Here is a 15161-nt window from a genome sequence, read left to right as displayed (position 1 = left end):
GCAACAGGTTGAATAAAAGATGAGGAATCAAGATGACAAAGAGGCATAGGAGAGATGGAGAACTTGGAAGGAGAGATGTAGACCATAAAATGGGGCAGCAAATTGGAAAGATGAAGATGGGAATGAAAAGACTTTAGAGCCAAACCACAGAGAATTCAACCCAATGAGATCACTAGATTGAGGTAGGAAAAGAAACATCATGATAGACTTCCAAATGTGTTTCCAGTCTCTGCTCATTAGAAATAAAATCTCTGCCATTGTGTATTCCTTACACTCCAGATAATTTGATACTCACTCCGGGGAAACAGTGAATATCTTAGCTTGCCCTAAGAAAAGATGTTGCCCTCAGATTGCTGACAACCTGCAGGAACTCACGCAAGAAGAGAAGAATGCTGCTGTGTGTTCCTCCCGGAGATGCTATCTCCAGTACATTATGTTTCACAGCCTTTACCGCTCTTGGCCCTAGTTAGTCACTTTGGTAGCTATTCCTGTGACACTTTTAAGTCTTCACACAAGAGGACAAAGAACACGCCCGTGGATATTTTGAGAAGTCTACAATATCTTCTGCTTGACATACAAAGGCTATCCAAACCATGCTCTATATTAAACATAAATAAGGCCGAGTTTTCCCTTCATACACAACCCAAAGCGCAAATCCTTACCAAAAAAAAAGAAAAAAGAAAAGCAAATCCTCTGTCACCTATCTCACACTGTTAGGGTTCAAGGGATCCCCCAAAATTCCTGAATGGGAAAAGTAAACTGTAGAGAGTGTATGTACTTCGTCTAAGTTGCCAGAACTAATTAGAATTGGTAGCAGGAGAATTATTAAACCATCTACATAACTACAGTGAGCTAGTGCAGCAGTTTCAGCTTGGGGGAAACAGGAAGTTTAGAAACACAAAGCCCAGAGAGAAATCTACTGGAATGTGACCCCTACTGCCTTAGATCAGGTCAGTGACTTTGTGCAAGCAAGGCAGCCTCGGCCCCTTTCCATCCCTGAGGCACCCTGCTATAGACAGCAGTGGAAAGGTCTGTCACTAAGCAGCCATGTGACACTGGGCAAATCACATGAACATTCCATGCCTCAGCTTCCTCACCAGGAAGATGGGGATAATGCAGTAAATTCAAGTCTAAGTGGCCGCGGAGCAGTGATGTCCAACATCAGCGGTAGTAAGAGGAGGAATTATGTTAACATAAAAAGAAATGAGGTAGTGAGTATGACCACATTTTTTTCAGGTGCCAAACTGAGAGACAGTTAAGCAGTTGTAATAGGAGCTCCCCAACCAATGGCTTTTAACTTTAAGCACCAGCCACTCTCTCCCTGAGGTAATCTCTGGACATTATAGCCCATTTGGACCACAGGCAGCAGCCAAAAATGCCAAGGACTTAATGCACCCCAGAGGCAGTCCTCAAACAGTGACTTAAAAATCCCAGCTCCTTCGCCTTGGGGGTGGGAGCAAAGGCAACGACTCTGGAAGCGAGTTCTACCATATCACCCAGCAGAACTAAACCCCTGCCACACGCAGCAGTAACTTGCTAAACAACACTGTTTTTTAATAGCTTCCTTTCCTTTGTTATCTCCCCTCCCCACTCGCTGTGGCTCTTTCCTGGAATCACCTCCCAAATAAACTAGTTATGCTCAAATCCTTGTCTTAGAATCTGCCACTGGAGAGCTCCAACCCAAGATAGCCAAGCAGAAACACCCAGCACGTAGTCCAAGATGCAAGCCTGGGATTTGCGTCAGAAGGACAAACTTATTTGCATGATATGGTGTATGCATGTTTACTGTGTAGAAAAGAGCTTAGAGTGAGTTAGCTTTAAATGCAAAAATTTTAAAGTGAGGCCAAAACTTCTAAGAGCAAGAGAGAACTTGAACAGGAAATACTTCCGCAGAGGCCCACCAGGCAGCAAAAGAATATAGACAACAACAGGAGAGCCCCTCTTAATAAAAACGAATGCACAGAGAGAAACTTCAAAGAAACCTATCTACCTCTAACATGCCTGTCTTCTATCAGGACATGCACATATAACACGCTAGTCCTTTAACAGATAAGGAGCATATCCCTTCGACAAGCCACTAATTGAACTCTACATCCACCTTCCAGGAGAGAATGGAGAAGTCAGATGATTCTCTAATCAGTATTGCCCATCCTAGAAGTACCTTCAGATCCCAGAAGATACCATCTCTTGTGCAACTTAAGATTGTAACTGTCAGGGAAAAGAGGGAGACAGTCACAGGGTCCCATGTTGGCCATTCCTAACTGGCTGGGGATCGGGTGATATGACCATTCCACCTTTTCCATCTGCTTTAGCAAAGCATGAGTGTGCAAGGATCATTACATTCACTTCTAATTATGGCCATGAGTATTATTCATCTGTAGGTGTTGCTAACTGGCAGACAGACTCTAGCTTGGTCTCCATGATCTACTTGACAATCATACTGTCCTCCTGGTATTTGATAGCTACTGTGATCTCCTCCTCTTGAGTCTGGGTGGGAACTCTGACTTGCTTCTAACCAATATAACATGACAAAGATGGCGGCATATGTATGATTACATTACATAAGATTATAATGTCTACCTTGCAAGGAAATTCTTTCCTTGTTTCTTTTGAAAAAGCAAGTGCCTATATTGGGGAGGTCTGTATGGCAAGGAACTTAAGGGAGTCTCCAGCCAATGGCCAGCAAGAAACTGCAGCCCTCAATCCAATATGTCACAATGAACTGAGTTCTAGTACAACCACATGCCCCTGGAACTGAATCCTTCCCCCAGTCAAGCCTCACATTCTGCAGCCCCAGCTAATATTTTTACCACAGACACTTAGAAGCAGAGGACCGGAGAAACTGGCTAAGCCAGGTCAGACTCCTGACCTACAGAAATTACGAAATAATGAGTATATATATTGTTTTAAGCTATTAAGTTTGTGGTCATATTACTGAGCAATAGATAACTAATGTGCTGACTATAATCTTGTATTGACTTAGTATTGGCTCCTAGTCCTAAGAACTGTGCCCTTTATCTTGAATAAGTTGTAACCAATAAACCACATGATTTAAAAGCTATTGATTTTGTCATTGCCTTTAAAAAACCTGTGATGGTGAATATGGGGACTGCCAAACTGGCCAAAAGGATTTCCACCAACACAAAACTCTCCGAATGAGTGAATAAGAGGAACCCCAGCAATGGCCAGATCTGAGAAAGAACAGAAGTCCCACTGTGCCTGCTGTGGGTCAGAATCAGCCTCCATGCAGAAGGAAACATTTAGTGCTCTGGGCTCCATTTTCCTCAAATTTGAACTTCAGGAAAAATTACAGAAATCAAGAAATGTGAATAATGACTTGCTAAAGAGCCATGATTTGAAGGGGGAAAAAAGGCATGAGATTTTTTTTTTAAAAAAGGCAGGGGGTTGGGGCGCCTGGGTGGCACCGCGGTTGGGCGTCTGCCTTCAGCTCAGGGCGTGATCCCTGCGTTGTGGGATCGAGCCCCACATCAGGCTCTTCTGCTGTGAGCCTGCTTCTTCCTCTCCCACTCCCCCTGCTTGTGTTCCCTCTCTCGCTGGCTGTCTCTATCTCTGTTGAATAAATAAATAAAATCTTTAAAAAAAAAAAAAATAAAAAATAAAAAAGGCAGGGGGAGAAGAAAAGAATAGTTCTTCTGAACAACTGGTGAGATTCCCATGCAGTAACCAGAACGCAGAACTCAGAACTTCAGCCTCCCTATAAAACCTGTCTTGAGGAGAGCAATTGTACGTTTAAGGGTAATTGTCAAGACTGGATAAAAGCAACAGTATAGTTCTAATTGGTATAATGCTTCTCATAATGAAAGAAAGGAATTGCAAATTCATTATGAAATGACGTTACTGTATTCTGTGGTAACCACACATACAGCCTAGAAGAACATATAAAACAGTGCTTTTTTACATATGCAGGTCACATCTTCCAATGCACAAATGGTGCAAATGGGTGGTAAGTCAGGGAGCTCAGGGTACCTTCTTTCCTTTCTTGGATTTATTCTTCTGAACTCCTTGACATACATGGTTGCTTTGACGTTGGCTCATGAGTCATACCCTTGGGCCACCTGTCCTATGTAGGGATCGATCTCCCCTCCCAGAGTCTCTCAGTCCCTTTAGCTCCTCTCTGCACCCTCCCCAGTGTCCCTTCTATTCACCTCCAGCTCCAACATGGTCATCAGTTGTTCTGCTCCACATGCTTCCTTTATGGATGAAGAGTAAGCAATCAGGGTGTCAGAAAGGCATGGGAAAGGAAGAGAAGAGGCTCTGTCTGTCCTTGTATCTTCAAGCGACCCAGTCCTTTCACGCCTAGGGGTGATCTCCTCCTAGACGCTATTTCCCATGTGGTATCCTCTGCTGAAACAGCATGCACTTTTCTTAACCTGGGCTGTATTCCATTACCTATGCACCAAGCTTCCGTGGGAAGATGGAGAGCTTTGGAGTTTGAAGAAAGCAAAAGGCCTCCAACCACAGTCTCTACCTAAACCAACTCTTTGAGTCTGCTCAAAGGATGAGTGCCCCTTGTTCCCCACCACAGTCACAGAAAGCTGAGACAGGTATGCGTAAGCAGGGAGTGGGCAACATCCAGCCACATGGACAGGATCCACTCTGCTCAAATCCACCTTATTCCATGTGTCAGCCAAAAGGGTAGAAGATTCCTGAGGGTTGCCTGTATGGAAATACCACTGCTTCTCCACTTCAGAACCCAACCATCAAACACCCTACCTCCCAGCTTACAGGTACTTGGGCCTTGCTCTCTCCTTTCCCAACTTTTATCCAAGAAGGACCTTTCTCCTAGATGGACAATTCCTAGGTGGGTGAGGAAAGATGCAGCCTCTCTTCAGTTTTACCCAGAGCACAACCAATGTACATTCATATGTCTCACAGGTACCAAAGCCAGTTGGACAGATTCCTTCTCCACTAATTCCTTGATGGATTGAGCATCATTGCTCTAGGATCCAGGTACCTTCTATACACTGACAAAGATCCCAACTGGCTAACTAGCAGATATATGATGTCTCCAGAAGTCAATCATCTTAGGCCCACCTGGGACCCCCAGGTTCCAAAACAAGACCCAATCTCTGACCTGCAGCTTCTGGCATTGCTCCCTGGGTAATGTGTAGGTATTTAGGAAAAATTAGAAAGTTGCAAAAGTTTGATTCTGGATTGTGAGCTGACATAACATTTGGACCTACATTTTAGCTCAGTAACATATTGAAGGTCCCATGGCTGTCTCCCAAAAAATGAAGGTCAAGATCTACTAGAACTTTCACAAAGCAGAACAAAGCCAGAAGTTTGGCTCCTAACGGCACCATATGTGTGCACTAGGACACCCATATTTGGATTCCATTGTCTTTTCTATCCAGATGGAAATTTCCTAGGATATTATTAAAGCCTTTGTAGGAGGCTGTGGGTTCCCTTGGAGATGATACAAAATAATTGTAGATATTTTTTAATCCTTCCTAATTTAAATATTTCCCACTGGAACGGATCCTCATTCTCTCCCACTTGGTCATAATGATTCAAACAGGAGAGCAGTGAACTGAACATTTTCTCCACAAAAGCCATGAAGTAAAGGCTTTCTTCTCCTATGTGGAAAAAGCTTACACATACTAAAATTATTCTGCCCAGCTTTGGCTGTCCAGTTCCAAGGACAAAAATTCAGAGCTTCGTAACTGTAAAGGTTTCCTAGTCTGAATCATTTCTAAATAGGATAACATTCTGAGCAATGGTTTTCACAGAATGAATTGTATACAAGGGTGACATTTTTACTAAACATCTTCTGCCTTTGGGCTAATGGTTTGCATGATAATTAAATCTGGACACATCAAAGTCATCAGCTAGCCCTCGGGGCACCTCAGGGCAATACTTGTAAGGCAGAAGTAACTACTGTCTGAGTGCTGAATTCATCTTTAGAGTGTACTGTAAATGAGTGATTTTTATTTGCCATCCCTGAAGCAAGGCATTTGTCGTTGAAGGCTTGTCCAGCTCACAGAAGATTTCACAAAAAGGTCGAGTTTGGGGCAGCTCCTCCACTCTTGTGCATTCCACAAACCTTCCCCCACCTGCTGACTCGTCTCTGGACTACCAGGCTCACAGCTGTAGGACTTCCCCTCTTCTCTACATCCCATAGCCCCCATTCTCCTTAAGCTCCTATTTCCTTCCCTTTGGGTTCTTCCGGAGTTTTCCTCATCTGCTCAGTTCCACCTGTCTCCAGGTGAAGCGAAGGGAGGCTTTCCAATGATGAGTCAAATATCTACAAGATACTGAGATCCTTCCAAGCACTCTTCTTGGGATACCTCCTGAGAACTCTTAAGCTACATGTCTGCCTCTTCCTCCGCCTCAGCTCAATACCAGCATCACTCCTCTTCTCTTACCCCTGCCATGACGTCAAATGGAGAAAAAAGGTTTTTGTTTTTGTTTTTAAAAGACCCTCGTTCTACTCACTGGAATTTATACAGCACTTACTACATGCCAGACTCTGTGGTAAGTGCTTTAGAAACATAACATCAGTTCACCCTCACAAATAATGCTGTTATTCTCATTTTGTAGATAAGGATATTGAGCTACAGCAACCATATAATTATTAAGCGGCAAACCAAGATTTGAATCCCTGTCTGTGGTCACCACTGTGCTCTGTAAACAGGAGGTGTGACAGCCAAGTGCAGTAATGTATTGGAACATACAGGAACATATGCTGGAGTTACGGTTCAGGGAGAGATGAACTGGAAGTATGAAGTCAGATATTTTCCTATGAGTCTAGGGCAGGTGTTCTCAATTGGAGGTGATTTGTACCTCCCGGAAACATTTGGCAATGTCTGGAGACACTTTAGGTTGTCAAAACTGGGACCTGCTACTGGCACCTTGTGGGCAGAGGTCAGGAACGCTGCTAAACATCCCTCGGGGTGCAGGGCAGCACCCCCAGAAAGAACTACCCAGCCTAGGATGTCAACGGCGCTGAGGTCCAGACATCAGCACTAGGGGTTTGGTTCAGTTGGCATACTTCCCAGTCCCCACCCCATTCTTTGTCGTGGATTTTTATTCTTTATGTCCATTTTACTAGTCTCATGTTCATCTTTTACTGGAAGGTGCCCCAAGTCCTTTCAGGAATAAGGACAAACACACTGACTTTCGAAGACTTCCTGAGGGGACAGCACTCACTTGGAACAAAATGCTCTGAGGACACAAACAGTGACCCAGCAGTCTATCTGCCTGTCATTTCCACACCCTTCACTGTCAGGACTGGGGCTTCCTGGAATCTTGTCCCAGGAAAATGTTTTGGGGGGTGGGGAGAGTGGTTGCCCTGGAACATGCTGTTGCAATGAGAAAACTTCTTAGGGGGAACGAAATGTTTAATTTAAAAAAAAAAGAAAAAAGAAAAAACCTGTAACCTGATGCCAGTCTTAAATATTCTCCACTAACCATAAATCAAGAGAAAGTGAAATAATTTCCATCACACTCAAATGGCATGTTCTCCGAGGTTTGCAGGAATAGGAGAGAAAATGTGGAGAAAATGCATTGTTCTGTGGTTCTGAAATCAAAGCCCAATTAGTCAGAAGATAAATTCAGGAGGCTTCAGTAACAAAACGTATGTCCCAACCGTGCCTATATTAAGCAAGCCCTTAAAGTCCGGAAATGATAGATGATAAGGCAACTTTAGTGGACAACAGCTTTGGTTACATTACACTACTTACATGTAAACTTTGAAGGCATGCTCTGGACTGAAGAAAATATTTTAATTGGCCTTTAAAATATTCTTATGGGGCAAATTCGACTTGTTTAAAATGTTGCCTGACTGGTCTCTGGTTATGACAGCTCATTAGACCGTCTTAATGCCATAAGAATTATTAATCATTATGTCAGTTTTTCTAAAAGCATTCCAGATTTTATCCAATTCTGGGTACAGGTTATTTATACCTTAGAATGTTCTTAATTGCTTCATGGCAAAAGAAAAAATCTGGAATAAGTTATAATTATTACCTCACTTAATATCTTTTTAAATTATAATGTTTTGGCAAATTTTGCTCATATAATTCTTTGAGCCTGGGTTGTCTTTTTATCCCCTTCCATGCCTCCAAAATTCTCCTTATCATTCAAGGCCTAATTCAGATACCGCTTCCCCCATGAAAAGGCCCCTCTATACCCATCAGGGTAAACCAAAGTTCCTCTTTGCTCCCAACTACGTTGCTTCTAGCTTCCTTAAGCATTTGAATGATGATTTTGCTTTATGTTTTAATTACTCCTCTGAGTCTGTCTTCCTGAGTTAAAATACCTTCAGCGGAACCGAGAGCATCTAATTTATTTTGCATCCCAGGAAACTGACAGGGAGCCTGGAATTAGTAAACATCCAATTATGATTGGTTAAATTACATAAAACTGTACAGGTCTGATCAGATAAAAACTGTTTTTTAGGTTGTTCTCTTCGTTTGCTTAAAGCAGTGTGCTCACTTGAATAATTATGAGACCCAAACCTCAATCAGTTAAGACAAATAGTCTCAGTTCCTCCCCTCCTCTGGACTTAATTTTGAGTTCCATTAAGTGCCAGGAGATAAGCAAAACATTTTCTGATACATATGTTGCCTTGGATTGGGAACACACCAGATACCACAGTCCAAGTGGGTGAATAATGCGCTGGATATTTGGCCTGATTTTAGGTGCTTGCAGGCAAGCTAGCTAATAATTAATTAAGGTAGGGCTCTCCTGCGGCACCTGGGTGGCAGAGTCGTTAAGCGTCTGCTTTGGGCTCAGGGCGTGATCCTGGTGCTCTGGGATCCAGCCCCACATCAGGCTCCTCTGCTAGGAGCCTGCTTCTTCCTCTCCCACTCCCCCTGCTTGTGTTCCCTCTCTCACTGGCTGTCTCTCTCTGTCAAATGAATAAATAAAAAATCTTTAGGAAAAAAAGGAAAAAAAAAAAAAGGAAAAAAAAAAGGTAGGGCTCTCCTATAAAATGCTTTGTTTCAAACTACCCCACTTCCTCCCTCACTTAGTAACTGACTCACTTTGAACACCTCATATGTAGTAGGCATCCTCAGCAACTAGAAATACAGAGCTCAGTAAGGACATCAAGCTGACCCCCTATGAAGAAATAAAATTAGGGTCTCTCTTTTAATATCAAAAAAAAAAATCTAAAAGATTGTTTTAACAGAAAATATTTACCCAGAAAGTGCCCTGGGTGAGCAAGGGAGTTTGGTTCGCAGGAGACAGAACTATCCTAATAACTGCATTTTAAATATATACAATATGCCACTGAAATCACATAAATAACACAGAACAAAGTCACCAGCTATGCATGGCAACAGTAATTGCAAAGACAAATCCATAGACGGGGACCACCTCAGGAAAAACCCCAGCTCTGACGCCGTTCTGATCTCTCTCCACCCGTCTCTCCACCAGTCTCTCCACCGTCTCCCTGAAAGCCAAAGCCCTGCCAATCTGGTTTGATTTTGTTTTCCTATGACCTGAAACCTGATGTCCCATAGCAGGAAAACGACTCCCAGGCTGCAATTTGTGGCTGGGATTCTGCTTACAAATACCGAGAATGGTACAAATCTTTCAGATGCTGTGAAATTATTTTTGTAGAGAAGGAAATCAAGCACAATTGAAGAGTAGATTCCCAAGTGTTCCTCATCACTTGCATTCTTAAATTTATGACTCTAGTTAGAAACCCAGAGACCTGGGTCCTAGTGCTGGCCGCATTTCGGCAAGTTATGTAAGAGTGGGTAAATCACTTAACTTCACAGACCCACTTTTCTTATCTTCTAAAGAAAAGAGGTTGACAAGGTTATCTCTAACTACACATGACCAACCCGGTTTTGAAGTTCCGGTGGTCTCAGTTCCCTCCTGGAGCATTCTGTCAAGATATCTGTAGATCAAGTTTACATCCCAAAATTGTTGCCAATATTAAGAAATGTCCATACACATAAACCCTCAGACTTCCCTCAAAATTTTGTAAATTATTTAATCCTTCTCTGTAGTGATATGATGATCTCATATGGACGTCCTCAAGGTCACTAAGAGTAGAAATATTTTCCTTCTTCAAGCCTATTTTTTAAGATATCAGTATTACTTCCTTTGTTCCTAAATTATGAATGCTGAGAGACATGTAGCAATGATAAGATGTACATCCTCACAATATTTGTTTAACTTCAACAAGAATATCTCTTCCACTTATCTTGAAGTTGGTCTAAATTTGGATCAAGACCATGGGGTCTTCCAGATCTCAGTTTTGTCTTCCTCAGCATGTCACATGACTCCCTTTACAGGCAAAATATGGCTTCAGGGGCATCAGCTGACAGGTCTAGACACAAAAGTATCAAGTGAAGAGAAGGGGAGATTCTTTCTGTGTCTCAATTGTTTTTAGCAAGGAATTTCCAGAAGCACCCCAGGTGATTTCTCCTCAGGTCCTATTGGCTAGAATTAGTCACATGCCCATCCTTAAATCAATATCTGCAAAAGGAATGAGTCCACCATGACTGCCTTAGACAAACCATAGTTCACTTCCTGGGTCCATAGAGGTTGCTACCTACCCAGCACTTACGAGAAGGTGAAGTCAGGACAAAATCAAGCCTCCACCCTCAGGGAAAGGGAGATAGGATGGCTCAGGATGGCAAACAATGGTCACAACAGAATTAAAAGCACATTTGGCAGGGGAAGGTGACTGCTCACAAATGAAGGACCTTTGCTATCAGAGTAGAAACCAGCCTTGACCTCCAAAAGATGAAAGATAAGGTTGCCAAACAGTGCTTAATTTCAAAGAGATTTTCAAAAGCCTAGCTAGTGAATTCATTTATTTATTCAGCAAAGTTAATGAGGATTTTTGTATATATGAGATACCATTAAAATTCCAAAGTAAATTTCCCAATTCTAAATAACATCTTTACTTGAGGACAAGACCTCAAAACTCCCATTAGAACCTTTATTTAAAAAAAATAAATTTTGAAGTTTGAAAATGTTCTCAACGGTACAAAAGAATTGTCCTAAATTTCTAGGTTTCACATAATTTTCGTGGGTATCAGATTTTCAAGAGGCAGAACAAACTTTCCTGAAATATGCAAGACAAATGCAAGATGTGATAAGCATGGTTTTCTCTTCAGCCAAGCTTGTCTCAATACCTTCCCATCTTTTGTCTGCAGCTGCCCCCCCCATCCTCAATGCTTTCTCTCATCCATTCTTTTCCTTGTCTCTCTTTTCCTTGCACCTCACCACTTTTCATAATAATTACGTACCATTTTCTCTCTTCTCTTTCTCCCATGTCCCCATCTCTGTCTTTTCCCTTTTTATCCCTCTTCATTCTCTTCCATCCCAATTTTCCCTTAACTGGTGTTTTTATGCACGAAATGCAAATGATCTTAAAGATAAAAAGTCCTTTACTACCTTAAAAAAAAAAAACACTTTTTACATATAAGATCTCATCCAATGTGTCCCTTAAATTGCCTGTGTTATGGCTGGTCACATAGTAGTTATTCAATAAAAATTAATTTAATTGAAAAGTCTTTTCATCTTCACCTATTAATTATGCAAGTTATATGTACATATATAAATTACCTATTGTTGCATAACCAACCACCCCAAGTCTTACTGGCTTAAAATAATATAGATTTATTTCCCACGGTTCCATATATTGGCTGGGCAGTTCTTCTGCTTATCCTACTTGGACCCACATAAAGCTGAATTCAGTTGGTGACTGAGCTGGGCTGTATAGTCCAAAATGGACTCACCCCCATGTCTTAGGCTTAGGCAAAGATGGAAGGCTGGGACCACCTTCTCTCTACCTGGTCTCTCATAATTTATCTTGAGCCTCTTTAAACATGACTTGTTTCTCTTTTTTTTTTAAGATTTTATTTATTTTTAAGATTTTACTTATTTATTTGAGAGAGAGAGTGAGAGAGAGCACAAGGAAGAGGGAGAAAGAAGCAGACTTCCCACTGAGCAGGAAGCCCAATGCAGGGCTTGATCCCAGGACTCTGAGATCATGACCTGAGCCTAAGGCAGACACTTACCCGACTGAGCCACCCAGGTGCCCCACGTGTGACTTGTTTCTAAGACAGCAAAAGTGGAGGCTGCAAGGCCTCCTAAGTCCTTGAACTAGAAATCACATATCATGATTTCTACCTATGCTAGCCATAAGGCTAGCCCTGAAGCAAAGAAAAGAGGAACCACACTGTATCTCTCGATGGGAGAAGTAGAAAAAGGGCATGTAAGATAGATTGTTGGAGCCATTTTTGGAAATAATTTACCATAGGTGGTGCCGTAGTAAGTGAAACTTCAAAATTTCTATTTATAAATCTTTTAGAAACAGCAAGTTCAAAATCTTCATGGTGTCTAGACATGAGACCAATTAGAATAAAACAGAATATCTAGGAATAGGCATAAATACACAGGGAATTTAGTACATGAAAAAGTCAGAATCTCAGATCTGTGGTAATAAAGATAAGCTTTTTTAGTTGAAATTTTTATTGAGATAATTATAAATTCACATGTAGTTATAAAAAAATAATACAGGGAGATCCTTTGTATACCTTGCCAGCTTTCCCTCAATGACAATATTCTGCAAAATCATAGTAAAACACCATCGACATTGACACAATCTATCTTATTCAGATTTCCCCAGTTTTACTTGTAGTTGTGTGTGTGTGTGTGTGTGTGTGTGTGTGTGTAGTTCTGTATGATTTTATCACCTACATAGGCTTGTCTGCTACCACAGTCAACATACTGAACAGTTACAATATAACAAAGATCTCTCATGTTGTCTTTATGTAACCACACTCACCTCCTTCCCCTCCACCCCCAACTCACACCCCCAGCCTTCAGCAAGCACTAGGCTGTCCCCCATTTCTAAAATTTTGTCACTTCAAAATATTGTATCAGTCATACAGTATGCAATGTTTTTTAGGACTGTTCTTTTTTTTTTTTCATTCAGCATAATCCCTTGGAGATTTGTCCAAGTTTCTGTGTGTATCAACAGTCTGTTCCTTTTCATTGCTGAGTAGTATTCCAGGGTATGCAGTACCACTGTTTGTTGAACCGTTCACCTTTTGAAGGGCAGACAGATGACTCTAGTTTTAGATTATTACAAATACAGCTGTTACGAACACTGTGTACAGATTTTCATATGACTATAAGGTTTCATCTCTCTGCAATAAATGTCCAGAAGTATAATTGCTAGGTCATATAATAATTGCAGTTTTCTATTATAAGAAAATGCCAAGCTTCTCCAATGTGGCTGTATAATTTTACATTCCCACCAGCAACATAGGAGTAGTTCAGTTTCTCTGTATCCTTGCCAGCATTTGCTGTTTCACTATATTTTATCCATTCTGATCAGTATGTAATGGTATCTCATCATGGTTTTAATTTGCATTTCCTTGGGCACCTGGGTGGGTCAGTAGGTTGAACCTCTGACTCTTGTTTCCGGCTCAGGTCATGATCTCAGTCAGGGTTGTGAGATCTAGCCCCGCATCAAGCTCCTCGGCGTGGAGCCTGCTTAAGATTCTCCTTCTGTTCCACCTCCTCACCTCCCTCTCTAAAAATAACAATAATAATAATAATAATAATAATTTTCATTTCCTGATGGATAATGTTGAATACCTTTTCATGTGCCTACTTGCGATCTGTATGTCTTCTTCACTAGAACATCTGTTCATGTCTTTTGCCATTTTCCACTTGGATTTTTTTACTTGAATTTACTTGAGTTTTGAGAATTTTTTTATATATTCTAAATATAAGCTTTTGTTGGAATGTGGTTCCCAAATATTTTTTCCCAGGCTATAGTTTATCTTTTCATCCTTTTCACATGGTTTTCACAAAGCAAAAAATGTTTAATTTTGATGAAACCCAATTTATCAACTTTTCCTTTTATGCATCATGCTTTGGGGTAAGTCTAAGAACGCTTTGAAAGATGGTCTTTTTCATCCATGTGTTACCACTTCTTCAGGGGAATCGAAAATATACAGTCAAATTCAGACCTCACACCATAACCAGAAAAAAACTCCAAATGAATCAAAAATGAATATATATGAGGAAGTAAAAGAAAAATGTTCCAGAATAATACATAAGTGAATTTACGGGCATAAATACATAAGTAAATACAATGGACAAAGGAAATGAGCAGTTTATAGAATTAAAAAATTACAAGTGGCGCCTAAACATATGAAAAGATGTTCATCTTCTCAAAGTACAAGACAAGTTAAACTTCACTGAAATACCAGTCTCACATAACAGCTTGTCCATTAAATTTTAGCCACATACTCTGTTGGCAGGTGTTCCAGTCAAGGTCATTTAAAGAAAGAGAGGGCACACTTAAATGGGATGACTGTTTACAAAAAGAATACTTACAAAGTTGCAGGTAAAGGGAACCCAGCAGGCACAGAAATTAACAGAAGCTGAAAGTTACTACCACCCTTAGGCCTGAAGGAACAAGGACAGTTAGCAATTACCATAACAGAGAGAGAGAAAAGAAGTAGGAGACAGAGCTGAGGGCTTTGGTAAAGGGAGTCAGTCAACCCACAGAAAACTGTTATGAAAGGGAAGGAAAACAAGAGCCATGATCTCGCTCATCGCTCTCTCTCCAGCCTCTTTGTCTTCCACTCAAGAAGCCATAGGACAAGGTAGTCTCTTAATGCTGAACGTTAAAATCAGCCTCCCAGATCCTAGATCGGTATGGAGAATGCTGAACCGTGGATCAGGAGAAACTATCCAGCACAGCAAGGCTATGGGGAATCATGCCCTCTTCTCACTATTGCTGAAGAAAGTACAAAGTTGCACAACCCCTATAAGAGGGTAATTACCAAAATACAACTAACCATAGTACACCCAGCCTCTGACCCAGCAATCCCACTTCTGGAAATTTATCTTACAGTTTTACCTGCACTCGTGGGAAATGTTGTGGTTAGAGGTTACTTACTGTAGCATCATACTTAATGTAAAAAGGCTTTTGAAAACAACCGGAGTATCCATTTTTAAAATAAAATAAGCTATAGTACATTTGCACAGTGGTATACTGTGCAGCGGTCAAAAAGAATGAGGATGACTTGTAGGTATTGACATGGAAAGATTTTCAAGACATGTTAAATTAAAGGTAAGATGCAAAACAGCATAAAGGATGCTAACTTTAGGCATTAATGGGGAGGAAAACATCAGAATTCACTTAAAGT

The sequence above is a fragment of the Ailuropoda melanoleuca genome, chromosome 1, assembly GCF_002007445.2.
Source record: "Ailuropoda melanoleuca isolate Jingjing chromosome 1, ASM200744v2, whole genome shotgun sequence".
NCBI classification, from domain to species: domain Eukaryota; kingdom Metazoa; phylum Chordata; class Mammalia; order Carnivora; family Ursidae; genus Ailuropoda; species Ailuropoda melanoleuca.
This window is presented reverse-complemented; position numbering follows the sequence as displayed.